The sequence below is a fragment of the Microcaecilia unicolor genome, chromosome 3, assembly GCF_901765095.1.
Source record: "Microcaecilia unicolor chromosome 3, aMicUni1.1, whole genome shotgun sequence".
In the NCBI taxonomy this organism is placed as follows: Eukaryota; Metazoa; Chordata; class Amphibia; order Gymnophiona; family Siphonopidae; genus Microcaecilia; species Microcaecilia unicolor.
The window spans coordinates 225,388,126-225,405,649 of NC_044033.1; the positions used below are offsets into that span (position 1 = coordinate 225,388,126).

Here is a 17,524-nt window from a genome sequence, read left to right on the forward strand (position 1 = left end):
TTACCCTATGGGGCTCCTCTAATGAGCAAATGCATTAAATAAAGATTCTAATTGGCTGACTCACTGACAGGCTGCATAAAACAAGCCTCCTCATTGGTCCCTCATGTTCCCGTAGCACAATGCAATAGTTCAGCTCACTCAACTCTCACCGATCCCTATAGGCTGCAGTTCTGGTGGTCTTAGAGATTCTACAACTGATGAATAATTAGTATGGAATCCACTGTGGGATTTTTTAGCTTTGTTCCCCAGTTTTTTCCTTTTGAATTATTTCTCCATTTGTCATATACGTTTTGAGCAGTTATTTGTATTCCTATAGCCCCTAAACGATTTAAAAAAAAAATAAATCACATTATACATAATAAATTATTCCACACTCAGGATGTGTCATTTTGAAGCAATGGCATCAATCAATTACACTGATCTACAAAAAAACCCTTTTTTTTCTGTAACAAGAACAAAACATACTTTTTCTGGAAGATAATTCTTTCCTGAATCCAGATCTCATTTCAGAATTTCTGTATCAGCCTCAGTTTTCATGTGATAATGGTTTTTGTAAATGCTTGTGTCGGCGTATGTAGCTATTATATGTATCTGGCAAAATGACACGCTTCTGCTACAAGAGTTCCAAAAAAACTGTCAGTTCACAAAGAAATCAAAGATATAAGCAACATAAGAGTAAAAGACCAGTAAAAGATCATTACAAAAGACCATGTCACCTTCCTTGGAGAAATATTCAGAAAAAAATAGCATGTCGGTCATGAAAAACACTCACTTTCGTATCGCAAGAAAGAAGATTCCATCCTTTTAATCTCGAACCTAAAAGCTCAACCTGTTGCTTCGACAAATTTAAATCACGAACAAGATCGTTTAGATCCCCTTGTGTCAAAAAGTGGGGCACATTTGATTCACAGAGGTCCTGAAATGATGGGTCGGTATGCATATCCCCTTTTCTGTCTTCTGCATGTTCGTCACTGTATTCATCTTCACTCACTATCAAATTCTTAGGAGGCACTGGTACTGGCAATTCTTCACTGTGACATAGCAGATGGTAAGTTAGGATGTTGCATAGTTTTCCTTGTTTTCGAGGTGATTCCTGCTATTTTTGTCAGACAGAAATAACAGTCTGTTGTGTGATCCGTTGGTTCCCTCCAAATCATGGGAACAGCAAAGGGCATGCGACGACTTCCTTTTAACCAACCTGTCAGGAGTGTAACACACATCAAACAGCAAATGTGGGGAGCCCATTTGCGGTCCTGTTCATCAACCTTACGCCTGAAATATAGTTTGTAGCACTTTTTTACAAGAGGATTAAGTTTTCGTTTTTGCGATTTCAGAGTAAACTCTCCACAGATATAACAAAAAGAATTTGGGCTATTTGCACAGGTACGAGGCATTTCTTCTGAAACGACACAAAACACAAACCTTCACAAACGTTGAACTACAAGCAGTCACTTCCAACAGCAATTGTTGACTAAACTCTCACTGCTGAGATACAGGTGGCAACTGACGCAACAGAACATGTTTGAACATGTTCGAGCATGACTCATGGGCAATGTTGCCAAACCTCCCTTATTTCCTGGTGGTGGCTTTCTAAACTAAGGGTTTTGTATTGTAATTCCTAGTATATTTCAATTGTTTTCCCAACAATTACAACTGCTGAATTAAATTAATCCACAGCAGCAGGGCTGCCGAGAAACTTGGCCGGGCCTGGGACAAGGCCGCCTCGCCCCGCCGCAGCCCTGCCCCCAAGGTCGCCGCTCCCCTCCCCCTCCGAGGTCGCCGCTGCTGCTGCTGCTCCCCCGAGGGCGGGATACAGGGAGGGAAGGAGACCCGAAGGGAGGAGTTCCGCCTCACAGGGAGGTGAGAGGGAGAGTCGCACCGCCGGGCCCGGGACAAGGCCGCCCCCGGCCCCCCCACCCGAAATCGCCAGCCCCCCCCCCCCCCCGCCGCCCACCCACCTGAGGTCGCCGGGCCCTCGGAACTAACCTGCTAAGCCTCCTTTCACTTCGCAGCAAGCAGCGGCAGGGCAGACCTCTCCTCCTTCCTTCTGTGCCCCGCCCTCATGGATGTTACGTCAGGTGAGGGCGGGACATGGAAGGAAGGAGTGGCCTGACCTGCTGCTGCTTGCAGTGAAGTGAAAGGAGGCTTAACAGGTTAGTTCCGGGAGACGGGAGTGACGGAGGGCGGGCCAGGCGGCGGCACCACCGGGCCTCCCTGGACTTTTGTCCCCCCCTGTCCCCCCCTCTCGGCGGCCCTACCACTCGGTGATTTAAATACAGGGGGCCGGCCCGGTGGCAGACGGTCAGAGGGCGGGTGGGACTGGCACCGGGCCCCCCTTGAAGGCCCGGGCCCTGGGGATTTTGTCCCCCCGCCCCCCCTCTCGGCGGCCCTGCACAGCAGGGTACCAAAATGCAGCGTTTTCAAGGATTTTTATAAAAAGGATAGCGTGTCACAAGAAAACTGAGCCCGATAGGCAAAAACTGATTTAATTTTCGAATTCAGCACCCATAACTTGGCTATAGAAATGCTAAGTAGTAGTAGTAGTAGTAGTAAGAACACCATTCACATTCTTTGTAACAAAAATGCTGTTTACCAGTGTTATTAAAGTTTAAGATTTTCCAAAAAGTAAGGATTATACAAACTATTACAAAAGCACATTCTTGGTTTTATAGGCCATTTTTCTATGCAGCAGCTTTCTATAGAAAAAGAAATTTAACACAATTATACATGGAAATTAACACACATATACATGCACATGACCTGAAACTGCTGACCCTGTAAAATTTCTTGTCATTTGCTTTCAAAGCGATAGCTGTGTTAGGGGCCAATGTACAAAAGCTTAGCACATGCTAATGGAATTAGTGCGCTAAATGCTATGAAGCCCATAGGTATAAAATAATATTCTTGGCATTTAGCGCATATGAATTCCATTAGAGAACTCTAAATGTGTGCTAAGCTTTAGTGAAAAGACCCCATAGTCTGGTGTAGTCCTCAGTAAACTCATTAGTGTTTAGACTTAACTTTCAAGGACGTGCATGTGACAAAGTGGACCCCAGTCCTTGAAAGACCATGGCTTAAATTCATTTTTCTTTAAGGTGCCACCTATGCGTCATTTGTCATATGACACAGTTCCTGTCCTCTGAGCTCTGTAATGAGACCGACTGTGTCATGTCTCACTGTGCTGTGACTGCCAGCTCAGATCATCTCACTTCAATTATTAAACCTAATTTTTATCACTCTGAAATTTTGCAGAGACTACACTACAGACAGACCACATGGGACGTGTCCTTCTACAGCTGATATGATCAGACTATTAAACATCACTAAACATTGGCATCTTACTGAAGAACACATTTTTAGCTTTGTATGACATTTTCTCCACAGATGAACAGGGGAGATGCAGGCAGACATCATGGTGATGTCAATGATGGAAACAGTGTGCCGGTGCTCTCTTCCAGCTCAGAGAAGCCTTTGAGACTCCTCTGGGCATGCATGAGTGTCCCCACATCAGCACGAGTGGTATCTCTAGGCAGAAATATTTGTGGTACCAACAGGGGAACAAGCTAGGAATGGGAGGGGGGAGTGAAAGTGACATTTTTGTACATCATACCCACTACTACATCAAACCCACCTTTTCTTACACTTTTTATTTTAATTTGTATGAAGTCTTTATTAACAGTTCCGACACAGAGTAAAAACAGAAACAAAACCATGTGTACAAAAGAGTCTGCCAAGTTCAGGGCCGGTCTTAGGCATGGGCAGCAGGGGCGGTCGCAGAGGGCCCCGCGCTCCTAGGGGCCACACATCTCTGACACGTCTGTCCTCATGTCTTGGAACACTACCCTGCTCCGTACCTTAATGTGCATCCACATTTCAGTAGAGATCATCAGGCAGCGGCAGCAATTTTCATATCCCATCAGCTGCCGAGCCCAGTCTCCTCACTGCTGCGTCCCGTCCCCCTTTTGATGTCTCGTCCTGCTTCTGCAAGGGTAAAACTCAGCAGCGAGGAGGCTCTCAGCTCAGCAGCTGACAGCAGCGAGGTGGCTCTGGGCCACTGGCTGCCACTCTGTACTGAAATGTGGTGGATGCACATCAAGGTATGGGATGAGGTGAGGTTCTGAGAGCTCTACACCTTTTAAACTCTGACAAATTATGGCTTATGGTGGTAAGCGCAGGCGCGGGGGGGGGGGGGGGGCAGGTGGGGGGGCCTCACTGAACTGGTCTGCCCAGGGACCCGCAAATGCTAAGACTGGCACTGGCCAAGTTAAGCATATGCGAGAAACATGGGTAACAATACAAGGTCAAAACAGGGTTCCCTCCAGCCCCAACCAGGCAAAAGTTACCATATAGAACTTCAATACTTTTAAAAGAATTTACATAATAAGAAAATTTAACTCCCCAACTACCACCTCCTAGCCCCTCCCCCTTCTTCACAAACCCAGAAGTTGTAAACCCCCCGCCCAGGTATAGTAAAAGGAACCCAGATGACTTCTCATTTATGTATCTGATGCCTGCTCTGCTATTAAGCGCTCCATTTCACAAATGTACCACAGCTTATTGAGCCACTTCACCAGTGGAGGGACATATTGTTGCTTCCAGTGTGCTGCTGTGAGCACTCAAGCAGCACACATGGCGTGTCACACCAAAGTAGCTTGAGGAGGTTTTAACTCTGGGACCTTCTTGGGAAAATGGAAAAACATTGGTGACCAAGGGATGGGGCGTCCCACCACCTCTGCAATCTATATTAAACTGCTTTCCAAAAAGCACTAATTTTACCACAAGCCCGCCACATGTGGCTCATTGTACCAATTTCTCCACAACCCCTCCAACACATACCCAAAAAGCCCGGGTAAATGCATCAGCAAGCAGGTGTTAGGTACCAATGAAACAATACTTTTACAGCATTCTCTTTAAAAGGTACATAAAGAGACACCTTCGCCAGTGCCCTTTCCAATACCCCCCACTCATCCTCTCCCAACTCCAAGCCCAGCTCCTGCTGCCAATTCTGTCTATGCAATGTGTATGTTGGAGACTGAGAACACAAGTGTTTATACAAACAGGTGATCAAGCCTTTTGTGGACTTGGAGTCCTCACACAGGTCCTCCAAAAAGGAGTCTTCCCCTAAAATTGCAGAGCGAATAGCAGCTGAGGAAAGAAAATGGGATATCTGAAGGTAGCCAAATTCAAGCAGGAAATAGCAACAGGTAAAAGCATACTTCTCCAATTCAACATGTCCAGTGCGTTCAACATGGTAAACCATAAAATACTAATAAGACTCCTAGACTACTTCGGGATTGGTGGGCACATACTTAATTGTATCAAGGGTTTCCTAACTACCAGAACATAACAAGTGAAATCAAGCTCAAATATATCATCACCGTGGAAAGCAGAATGTGGAGTACCTCAAGGATCACCACTATCGCCCATCCTTTTCAACCTAATGATGACCCCACTAGCCAAGTCCTTATCCAACCAAGGCCTTAACCCTTTCATTTATACAGACGATGTTACAATATACATTCCCTACAAACATGATCTGACAGAAATCACCAACAAAATCAATCTCAGCTTGAACATCATGAACTCATGGGCAAATGCAGTTAAGCTAAAACAACACAGAAAAAACACATTGTCTCATCCTCTCACCCAAATACAATACGTACAAACCCACAAAAATAAACACCCCAGACCACACCCTTTCTATCTCAGATAGCCTGAAAATTCTCGGCGTCACAATCGACCGTAACCTCACACTAGAGAACCAAGTGAAATCTACAATAAAGAAAATGTTCCACTCATTGTGGAAACTCAAATGCCTGAAACCATTCTTCCCAAGGGAAATATTTTGCAACTTGATACAATCAATGACACTAAGCCATGTAGACTACTGCAATGAAACTTATGCAGGATGTAAATAACAACTCCTAAAGAAACTCTAGACCGCTCAAAACACAGCGGCCAGGCTTATATTTGGAAAAATGCAATTCGAAAGTGCCAAACCTCTCCGTGAATAACTGCACTGGCTTCCAATCAAAGAACGTATCTATTTATTTATTTTATTTTTATTTATTGCATTTGTACCCCACATTTTCCCACCTATTTGCAGGCTCAATGTGGCTTACAGAGTGTTGTTATGACAAAGCCATGACAGAATAGTGGATAACAATCGAAAGTATGCAGAAAATGGATGTGGAATTAGAGAGGGTGATGTTAGATAGGATAGTTTAGGAGGTGAATTTGTGTCTTAAGGGTTCTTTTTGTAGGCTCTATTGAAGAGATGTGTCTTCAGGGATTTGCGAAAGTTGCTTAGATTGTCCATGGTTTTTAGGGCTGGGGGTAACCCGTTTCATATCTGTGTACTTCTGAAGGAGAAGGTAGAGGCGTATGCCTGCTTATATTTAAGTCCTTTACAACTAGGAAAATTCAGGTTGAGGAATTTGCGGGCTGATCTCTTGGCGTTTCTGGGCGGTAGGTCCACAAGGTTAGACATGTACAGTGGGGCATCTGCATTAATGATCTTGTGTACGATCGTGCAGATCTTGAATTCGATACATTCCTTGAGTGGAAGCCATTGAAGTTTTTCTCTTACGGGTTTCGCACTTTCATATTTGGCTTTTCCAAATATGAGTCTGGCTGCGGTATTTTGGGCTGTTTGGAGTTTCTTAATAGTTTGTTCTTTGCAGCCAGCATATAGAGTATTGCAGTAGTCCAGGTGACTAATAACCATGGACTGGACCAAAGTGCGGAAAACGTTTCTCGGGAAGAAAGGCTTAACTTTTTTGAGTTTCTACATCGAGAAGACCATCTTTTTTGTCGTGTTTTTCATGTGGGTATCGAGAGTGAGGTTTCGGTCGATGGTAACTCCAAGAATCTTCAGGTTTTCTGATATAGGAAGGGTGCAGTATAGTGTGGTTATAGTGGAGTAATTGTTTGTGTTGTATTGTGAAGCGAGTACTAGGCATTGAGTTTTTTCTGCATTGAGTTTTAGCTGGAATGAGTCTGCCCAACTATGCATGGTTCTGAAGCTTTGGTTGATCTTGTTAGTGATTTCGTTTAGATTGTGTTTAAACGGGATGTAGATTGTGACATTGTCAGCATATATGTAAGGGTTAAGGTTTTGATCGGCTAGTAATTTGGCTAGAGGTGTCATCATTAGGTTGAAGATGGTTGGTGAGAGGGGGGAGCCTTGTGGAACTCCACATTCTGGTGTCCATGGTGGTGATCTTTCGGTGTCTGTAATTACTTGGTAGGATCTGGTGGTGAGGAATCCCTCAAACCACTTGAGGACTGGGCCTCTGATTCTGAAATATTCTAGTATATGAAGTAGTATTCCATGATCCACTATGTCGAATGCGCTTGACATGTCAAATTGTAGTACGAGTATGCTCTTATCAGTTGCAATTGTTTTGTTGAATGAGTTCATTGCCGCCACTAGTAAAGTTTCGGTGCTGTGATTTGATCGAAATCCTGATTGTGACTCGTGTAGAATTGAGTGTTTAGTTAGATAGTCAGTGAATTGTTTCGTAACTATGCCCTCCATTATTTTGGTTATGAGCGGAATAGATGCAACTGGTCGATAATTCGTTAGGTCCATTGTACTTTTCTTGACGTCTTTTGGCAAAGGAGTGAGTAGGATGTTTCCTTTATTTGTGGGGAATAATCCATTTTGGAGTCTATGGTTTACTTGGTCCGTAATGTCTTTCTTGAATTGTTTAGGAGCGACTCTTATTAGGCTGACAGGGCAAATGTCTAGTTTGCATTGAGACTTGCCATATTTTTTAAGCCATTGTGAGAGTTCATCTACTGAGATTATGTCGAATTTGGTCCATGAGCGATCTGCTGGGTATTCCCCAGGTTTTGGGTCTAGGCATTCAAGGATGCTTGTATAGTCGGTGGTATTAGAAGGTATCATGTGTCTGAGTTTTATAATTTTTTCGTTGAAATATTTCACTAAGTTGGTTGCGGATGGGATTTCTGTGTTGTTAGAAGTAACTGATGTAGTGTTTAGGAGTTTGTTCACGAGTGAGAAGAGCTTATGTGTATCCTTGTAGTTTGGTCCTATTATAGTTTTGTAATGCATTCTTTTGGTTTGTCTGATTTTATATTTGTATTTTCTTTGCATCTGTTTCCAATCGTTAAGAGTGAGGTCGTCTCTTTTCTTGCTCCATATTCTTTCCAGTCTTCTGACCTGTGTTTTTAAGGCTTTCAGTTCTTCGTTAAACCATGGTATTGAGTTGTTTCTTTTTGAGGATCTAGTTTGGAGCGGTGCTATACTGTCTAGTATTGCTGTGCATCTGTTGTCCCATTCTTGTAGAAATTGGGGTGAGTTTGTAGGAAATGCCCATTCGTCCGTGTATAGTTCTTGCCAGAATGTTAGTGGGTCTATTTTGCCTCTAGTAGTATAGGTTCTTTTTTCTTGTTTCCGCTGTGACCCTTTTCTTTTCCAGTAGAGGGAGGTATGTGCTTTGAAGTGGTCTGACCATGGTGTAACTGTCCATTTTGTGTCTGTGATAGTGAAGATGGGTTCTGATGAAAATTTGTGAGTTATGATGTCTAGTGTGTGTCCTTTTTTGTGGGTAGGTTACATGTTAGGCCAGTGGAGCTCCCATAGTTGGATGAATTCCTTGCATTCGTTTACATTCTTTATGTTAGTGTCTTCGAGGTGAAGGTTAATGTCCCCTGCTATGAGAAGTTTCTGGGAGGATACGTAGGTGTTTGATATGAAGTCCATAAAGTATGTTTGTGAGGCTTGCCAATTGCCCGGGGGCCTGTAAAAGATGATTAGGTTAAGTTGGTCAAGTAGATCAGGGTGGTCAATTCTAACTGAGGCTATTTCAAGTTGGGGTAAGATGGATTCTGCTGTTGATTTCAAAATCTGCACCCTGGTGCATAAAATCATCTACAGGGAAGCCCCGGGATACATGGCAGACCTCATAGACCTACCAACCAGAAACACAATAGGATCAACACGAACATACCTAAATTTCCACTACCCAAGCTGCAAAGGACTCAAACACAAAACAACTCATGCATCCAGCTTCTTCTACATAAGCACACAACTATGGACCACATTATCTAAAGCCGTGAAAACAACATCTGATCACTTAAACTTCCGGAAATCATTAAAAACCAACCTGTTTAAAAAGGCATACCCCACCGACCCAACTTAAATGTTGACACCTTGCAACACAATGAAACCAAAGCTAGTAATTGGATATATAAGAAATCTTCCTCTCTACGATCCTCTTCCTCTATAAAATTTCCTAAAGTGTATGTAACGCTTGAACCTTGCTCTACCAAAACATTGCTATATTTGTTCATACCAGAACTGGCAAATGCCTTTACGGTACCATGTAAGCCACATTGAGTCTGCAAATAAGTGGGAAAATGTGGCATACAAATGTAACAAATAAATAAATAAGGAAATTCCTCTTGTAAGGAGGGAAAAGTTAGAATGGAATCCTCATCAAAAACTTGTTCCCAAGTCCTCTGGCCCTCAGAAATACCAGCAGGTGAAGATCCCCTGACCATTGTCAAGGGGGAAAAGAGGATTGAAGGCTATGGGTGACAGATGTAACAAGATGCAGGCCTAACTGAGAAAGAGACTATCCCAATAATGAAAGGTGGTGTAAATCGAAGGGCACAGCCCCTCCCCAAGATGTCTATGTTTACTTGGGAGCCACATAAGAGCACCCAGTGGCCTGGGGCCTAATGAAAACTGTTCCAAGTGTACCCAGAGTTTGTAGGGCTGTGCCTGGTACCATTCTAAAGCTGAATGGACTCGAGCTGCTCTGTAATATTAGTAAAGGTTAGGGACCCGCAAGCCCCCCCCCCCCCCCCACCTCTTGTCCTGGTACAGGAAAGATCTAGGTAAACGCGGACGCCTACCCGACCAAATAACACGTATAAAAATGATCTTGTAGCTTAGAGAGAACCCCCCTGGACATCTTCAAGGGAAGAACTTGAAACAAGTAGAGTAAGCGGGGAAGAATATTCATCTTAACTGTAGTTATATGGCCAAACCAGGAGAGAGCTAGGTCTTCCCGAACGATCAAGATCTCAACTGATAGCTCTAAGCAGACCTGTATAGTTCGCTGAGAATAAATCAGAGAAGCATGAGGTCAGGAGTACCCCCAGAAAGCGAAGACCCCTTGTGGCCCAACAGAAGGGAAAGGAGGCCTGCAATGAGTCCAATAGCTGCTTAGGTAAGGTAACATTCAAGGCCTCCAATTTATTCATGTTGATTTTAAACCCAGAGACAGCTAAGTACTCATTAATAACTTGCAAAGATTAGGGAGTGAAGTTAATGGTCGAGTAATAAACATCAGTACATCGTCCACAAAAAAGGCCAGCTTATGATCTTGATTTGCAAAGTGGATACCTGAGATATCGGGATTCAAGTGCACTTTCGTGAAAGGTTCCATTGGAGATAGGGGGCACCCCTGATGAGTACCTCTAAACAAGGAGAACACAGCAGAGTTTCCCCCATTTATTCTAACACAAGATTTAGGAGAGTAATAAAAGGCCTGAATCCAGCCACAAAGAGAAGGGCCTACCCCAAAGTGTTCCAAAACCCGACACATAAATGGCCAATGGATCCTGTTGAAAGCCTTCTCTGCATCAATACTAAGAAGGCACATAGGGATCTGGGCATGTCTAGATAAATATAACAGATCTATGGCTGTTCTAATATTTTCCATGGCTTGACGATGAGTTACAAATCCCAGTTGGTCGGGGTGTATAAGAGATGGCAAAACAATTGCAAGGCGATTTGCGAGTACCTTTGCTAGGATCTTAACATCTGCATTAAGAATGGAGATGGGGCAGTAAGAGGCACATTCAGTGCTGTCTTTATCTGGTTTTGGAAATACCGCAATCCAGGCCCTATCATAGAAGGTGGCAAGATTGCCCTGGTTCGGACCTGATTGAGTAAATCAGCAAAAAGAGAGGCCAATTCTGGGGCAAATGTCTTGTAAAATTCGTTAGGAAAGCTGTCTAACCCAGGTGACTTCTGGGCAGGGAGACCTTTAATAACCTTTTGAATCTCCAATGAAGTGACCGGCCTGTCCAGATCTGCTTGTTGTACAGGGGATAGTGAAGGCAGGTTGCAGGAAGCTAGGTATTCCGAAATAACCTCTTGAGTGGGTTGAATCTCCTGCGAGTATGATTGATAGAAAGTTTGGAAGCGCAGGCGTATCTGAGAGGATGTGTTCAGAGCATTGCCCTTACTGTCCCGGATATGCACAATTGTGCGGTCAGTCCTTTGTTTGCGCAATCTAAGGGCAAGGGTACGTCCCGCTTTGTTAGTAAATTCATAAGAACACGCTTTCTGCTGCGCCTGCACCAAACTTAATTGCTCTGAGTAAATGGCGTCTAGTTGAAGCCTAAGGGCACGTAATTCCTGCATGGATTCAGGGGACCCCCTGGCCTTGTGATCAGACTCCAAATGTTGAATTTTATCTAGACAGCTAGTGAGTTGCATCCTTTGGAGATGGGCACACCTGCTGGCCAGTTGTAAAAAATATCCCCGAGCCACGGCCTTCATGGCATCCCAGACTACATTCAAAGGAGGGCCTGAATCAATATTATGTTCCAAATACTCTTTTAGCATTGCTCTGTAGCCTCCCACCACCTCCGCCTCCTGCAACAAGCGAGTGTTTAGAGTCCATTGCCTGTCTTTGACTTCCTTCCTAAAGGAAGATAGTGAGACCCAAACCAGTGCGTGATCTGATATAGTGATATTACCAATACTAGCGTCCGGCCCCCCTTCAACCAATAGAGTCCAGAAAGATATCAATGCGTATGTAGGAGTCATGTACAGGGGAATAGTAACAATAGTAAGAATAATCCGCGGGTGAGAGAGACGCCAAACATCCAAAGATCCCAGAGAATGTATGAGGGAGCTCAGGGCAGAGGATATCTTAGAATCTACACCAGGAGACCCACGGAAACGATCAAGATCAGGGTTTAGCGTGGGGTTAAAATTGCTGCCCATCACCAAGGTGTCTCGAAGAAATGGGGCCAGAGCCTCTTGCACAAACGGGCATAGAAAACACCCTGGTGATCACTGGGTGCATATATGGAAGCCAAGGTAACATCCAGCTCATCAATAGTAATATGTAAAAATAGGAAACGCCCACCCGGGTCCCGTTTAATCTTAACAACCTGAACTGGCAGAGACGAATGTATCAATATAGCTACCCCACATTTCTTAGAAGAATCAACAGGTAAAGCAAAGCAAGCAGTGGGGTAGCAAGGATGAGAGAGGAGCCTTTTGTGGACACGGCGAAGGTGTGTCTCCTGCAAAAATACAACATGTGGTTTAAACTGCATCAATTCTCTAAAAAGCTTTTGACGTTTCTGAAGCATATTTAAGCCTTTTACATTATAGGACAAGACTTTTAAATCAGCACTCATCTCTTGATGCTAAGTCCAACTATAAGCAATACATATAAATCCAATTTTTTCCTTCCCAGACCATGTTGGAACTTCTAGAACTCCAATAATTGATGAAGCAAAAGAGCCCCCCCAACCACACCCAAGACCATACTCATAACCCTCCCCAACCCACCCACTCAAGGTACACCAGACAGCAGTTATAAAACCCCCCTGAATGGGATATTGAGGAACTGACCCACTACACCCCAGGCAAACCCGCCCACATACACCCCCACCCCCACACGCCATTCCCCATACACAAACTAATTAACACCCACCCATTGCCCCCCTATGTAATATCTCACCATGTAACCCCGTACAAAGTACCACGCACTCACACAACTAATTGGAGAGATCGCCCCCCCAAACGCCCACCCCCCCAACACACACATCCCCAGTCCAAAGCTTATTCCATTCCACTCCCATACTACACAATTCAATCTGACTCAAACCCTACTACTACTACTACTACTACTATTTAGCATTTCTATAGCGCTACAAGGCATACGCAGCGCTGCACAAACATAGAAGAAAGACAGTCCCTGCTCAAAGAGCTTACAATCTAATAGACAAAAAATAAATAAAGTAAGGAAATCAAATCAATTAATGTGAACGGGAAGGAAGAGAGGAGGGTAGGTGGAGGCGAGTGGTTACAAGTGGTTACGAGTCAAAAGCAATGTTGAAGAGGTGGGCTTTCAGTCTAGATTTAAAGGTGGCCAAGGATGGGGCAAGACGTAGGGGCTCAGGAAGTTTATTCCAGGCGTAGGGTGCAGCGAGACAGAAGGCGCGAAGTCTGGAGTTGGCAGTAGTGGAGAAGGGAACAGATAAGAAGGATTTATCCATGGAGCGGAGTGCACGGGAAGGGGTGTAGGGAAGGACGAGTGTGGAGAGATACTGGGGAGCAGCAGAGTGAATACATTTATAGGTTAGTAGAAGAAGTTTGAACAGGATGCGAAAACGGATAGGGAGCCAGTGAAGGGTCTTGAGGAGAGGGGTAGTATGAGTAAAGCGACCCTGGCGGAAGATGAGACGGGCAGCAGAGTTTTGAACCGACTGGAGAGGGGAGAGGTGACTAAGTGGGAGGCCAGCAAGAAGCAGATTGCAGTAGTCTAAACGAGAGGTGACAAGGGTGTGGATGAGGGTTTTGGTAGAGTGCTCGGAAAGAAAGGGGCGGATTTTACGGATGTTGTAAAGAAAGAAACGACAGGTCTTGGCGGTCTGCTGGATATGAGCAGAGAAGGAGAGAGAAGAGTCAAAGATGACCCCAAGGTTTCGAGCTGAGGAGACAGGGAGAATGAGAGCGCCATCAACAGAAATAGAAAACGGGGGGAGCGGGGAGGTGGGTTTGGGGGGGAAAATGAGAAGCTTGGTTTTGGTCATATTTAATTTCAGGTGGCGTTGAGACATCCAGGCAGCAATGTCAGACAAGCACGCTGAAACTTTGGTTTGGATGCAAGGTGAGATATCAGGGGTAGAAAGGTAGATTTGGGAGTCATCAGCATAGAGATGGTAGGAAAAGCCATGGGATGAGATTAATGAACCAAGGGAAGAAGTGTAGATAGAAAAGAGGAAAGGACCAAGAACAGAACCCTGAGGTACGCCGACAGGCAGAGGAATAGAAGTAGAAGAGGATCCACCAGAGTGAACACTAAAGGTGCGGAGGGAGAGGTAGGAAGAGAACCAGGAAAGGACAGAGCCCTGGAATCCAAGTGAGGACAGGGTATTGAGAAGTATGCTGTGATCGACAGTGTCAAAAGCAGCGGAAAGATCAAGAAGAATGAGGATGGAATATTGACCTCTGGATTTAGCCAGTAATAGGTCATTGGAGACTTTAGTAAGCGCAGTTTCGGTTGAGTGGAGAGGGCGAAAACCAGATTGTAGTGGGTCAAGAATAGCATGTGAGGAGAGAAAATCAAGGCAGCGGCGGTGAACAGCACGCTCAAGTAATTTGGAGAGAAAAGGAAGGAGGGAGATGGGTCGGTAATTAGAGGGACAAGTAGGGTCAAGTGAAGGCTTCTTAAGGAGAGGTGTGACCACAGCATGTTTAAAGGCAGCAGGGACAGTCTACATACACACACTGGCACACCCAACCATCAGGTTGTGAAACGGAAGTTTCTTCCTCCCCACACAAGTCATTCCATTATACTGGGGACATAAACAGTCCTGTCCACATATAAGAACCAAGTCATTGCTCCACCACCATTGCTGCACCTTTCTCCACATTCTTCTTAGGGGATGCAGAAACCCTCTGCCAGCACTGATGTTTGGTTTTTGTTGTGGGAGCTAGCAGGGTCGGGTGGGTGGCGGACACAACCAGTCCCCCTATGTGTAGAAGCTTCCAGGCACCCGCCAGAGATTGCACCCAATGATATTTACCCTGCAAATCCCCATCTAAAGGGAATCTGTTCTTTAGTTAAGATATTCAAAGCTGGCTTCATCAGCCTCCATTGCTGCAGCATGAATTGTGAGAGATCCTGGAAACAGCAATCCGAGAATCATTGTATTCCAAATTAGGGGTCTGCCGAGCATGGGGAAAGTATAAGCTATCCACAAATTTAACAAAATGTAAAATTATATCTCATGGCTTGTTATCTTGCTTGCTGACCCAAGGATCAGTGAGCTCTTTCAATTTCAATCGGGGGTGAGCCCAGTTCAGATTCCAGAGTAGCACAGAGGAGGCGAATTATGGCTGGGACATCCTCAGTTCTCCCACCTTCTGGTACACTTTGAAACTGGAGGTTTTTCCGACAACCCGTATTTTCAGTGTTGTCCAACTTATAAGATAACTCAGCGTACTGCCTCCCCAGTTCTTGAATACTGGAGGTTTGGGTCGAAATCAAATCCGCATGCTCATGTAACTTCAGTTCGATATCCTCTACTCTCCCCTCCAGCTCGTGGAGGTCCGTGCTTAACATAGCTATGCGGTCCAAAATTTCCTCCTTAGAGGTTCTTATATCTGCTCGTATCCTGGATAGAAGCTGCCGCAGTTCACTAGAGATACCCCTTTTCGAGAGAGGCTGCCGCGACTCTGCTAGTGATAATGTGGAGTCTGAGTCAGAAGGGGAGAGCCGTGCTGGTGACACATGGCACCGCAAGGCCTTACCTCCCGCTCATCTCAGCGGGTGATCCGCGTCCTTTTTTCTGTGAGGAAGTGGATTTACTCATAGTCCTCAGAGATCTGGAGGCCAACTCTGTTAAAAGTTCAAAAGAAAAGCCGATGGAGGTGGATAAAGCCGTATATTAGCTTGGCTGGGCAAGACCGAAGGAGCTAGGCTGCCATATCGTGCAGTGATGTCACTTCCTCCTCACCTTCTCCTACACTTTTAAATTAGCAATATAAGATATCATAGCCCTCTAGGTGTAGCATGATATGATGAATTTCAGAGTTATACTGATTTTGCTCATAAAACAGACTTGGCTGTACCCTCCCCCTGAAAACCAATGGTAGCCTGAAACAAAAAGACTATTAAGAGGACTACCATTGTAACAAAGTTTGGCTAGGAAGATAATGAAAAGTAATCACCACGATTCTCCAAAGAACAGAATCTGTATACTGACAGCAATCACAGAGACTGTAGTTAACAAAGGCAGCACATCTACTTGAAACTACCAGACCAGGACCACCTAATCTGACAAAAGAAAGCCCATCTACACGAAACTCACAGACAATGACTCTTTAAATCTTGTCAAGTATAGGTGTATACCACAGCAGATTGCCAGCCAGGAACCCTTATGATGTAATTTAAACAGGTGATCAGCTACCTTGCTCTATCTCAAAACCCAGATATAACCAGTTTTCAGCTATCCCTGAGTTTTCATTGGATCAAATACACCCCACCTGACTTCAGCCTATGACCCAACCAGAAATTATGAAAAAACGGAACCCTCTCAGTCTGCCATCTTTCTTTTCCTTTACCTCTCTGGACCTTCACTGAATCTCTGTGAGCTAGGCCAGGCTCCAGCAACAACAAGACATCTTTTCCAGCAAGGATCATCATCAAAGTTCCTTCCTTCATACTCCAGGCAGCAGCAGAAAGAATACATCTGAGCCTCCATCAAAGACCATCTAACTACAGAGAAAAGAGCTGTCTCACCACTCCAGCCAGCAGCAGAAAGAATTAATCTGAGCCCCAATCACAGTGAGTTATTTTTAATCTAACCTAATTAATAATTCAGACTTTCTAACAATATTTATCTTGTGGCACATTTCACTTGTGTAAAATCCCTAAAAACTGCCTTTTAACACTGTATTACCTGTATCATAAATAAACATTATTAGTAAAAATCTGGTCCTTATGTTCTGAGAGAAAATTCAATTAGGAATAGATATATTTTAGTTGAAATCACTCTTTATTACTATAATATTTTTTATCTGACTCATATGAGATTATAAACAAACATGACCTATACCTATACACATTGTTCTCTGCAAATCTGTGAATATTGCGTTACCCACATTACAGTTTCTTCATCCTTCTTATCTTTCCGCATAAAGTAACCCAATACCTCCTTTTCATAAGTCCATCCAATCAGAGAATAATGCAAATGTTCTTCTATTTTTTAAAAAAAGGAAATCCAGATCAGTTGTACCGTGTAATTTCACTCCAACTCGTATCCCTGTCCAACCATAGCCGTTGATAGGATAATCAAATCAAAAGTAATGTCCACAAGTTTTCTTTCAATATCTGTAAAAAGATTTTTCTTGCAGTTCTACACAGTGCTGTGTTTCGCGGTTGGCGTCCTCAGGAGCTGTTTATGATCGCTACTTTGTAGCAGCATACCAACAAGATTCATCTGTTGACTGTGTTTCAAGTTACAATAGAATTACATGATATTCATCCCAATCCTCACTGTGTAGAGCTGCAAGAAAAAACTTTTTACACATATTGAAAGAAAACTTGTGGACATTACAACACAGGAAGGAAACAGGGAATAGCAAACAAAGGGAAAGGGGAAGGAAGAACTGGACCTTCACCAGCAAAACTTATGGATTATTATAGGTCTGGTGGAATAGCCAAGTATTTATGACTAATTACAATTTTTTAAAGGAGGATTCAGCTCTGATATCGCAAGGGAGTTCCAATGG

General features: G+C 44.1%; 2 protein-coding genes across 2 annotated transcripts in view; both read right to left on the reverse strand.

Annotated features, from left to right (window-relative positions):
* Window positions 1–17,524, reverse strand: part of LOC115466343 (butyrophilin subfamily 1 member A1-like) — a 494,943-nt gene that overhangs the window by 273,777 nt on the left and 203,642 nt on the right. The gene's annotated exons all lie outside the window — the stretch shown is intronic.
* Window positions 1–17,524, reverse strand: part of LOC115466338 (butyrophilin subfamily 1 member A1-like) — a 1,244,786-nt gene that overhangs the window by 924 nt on the left and 1,226,338 nt on the right. The gene's annotated exons all lie outside the window — the stretch shown is intronic.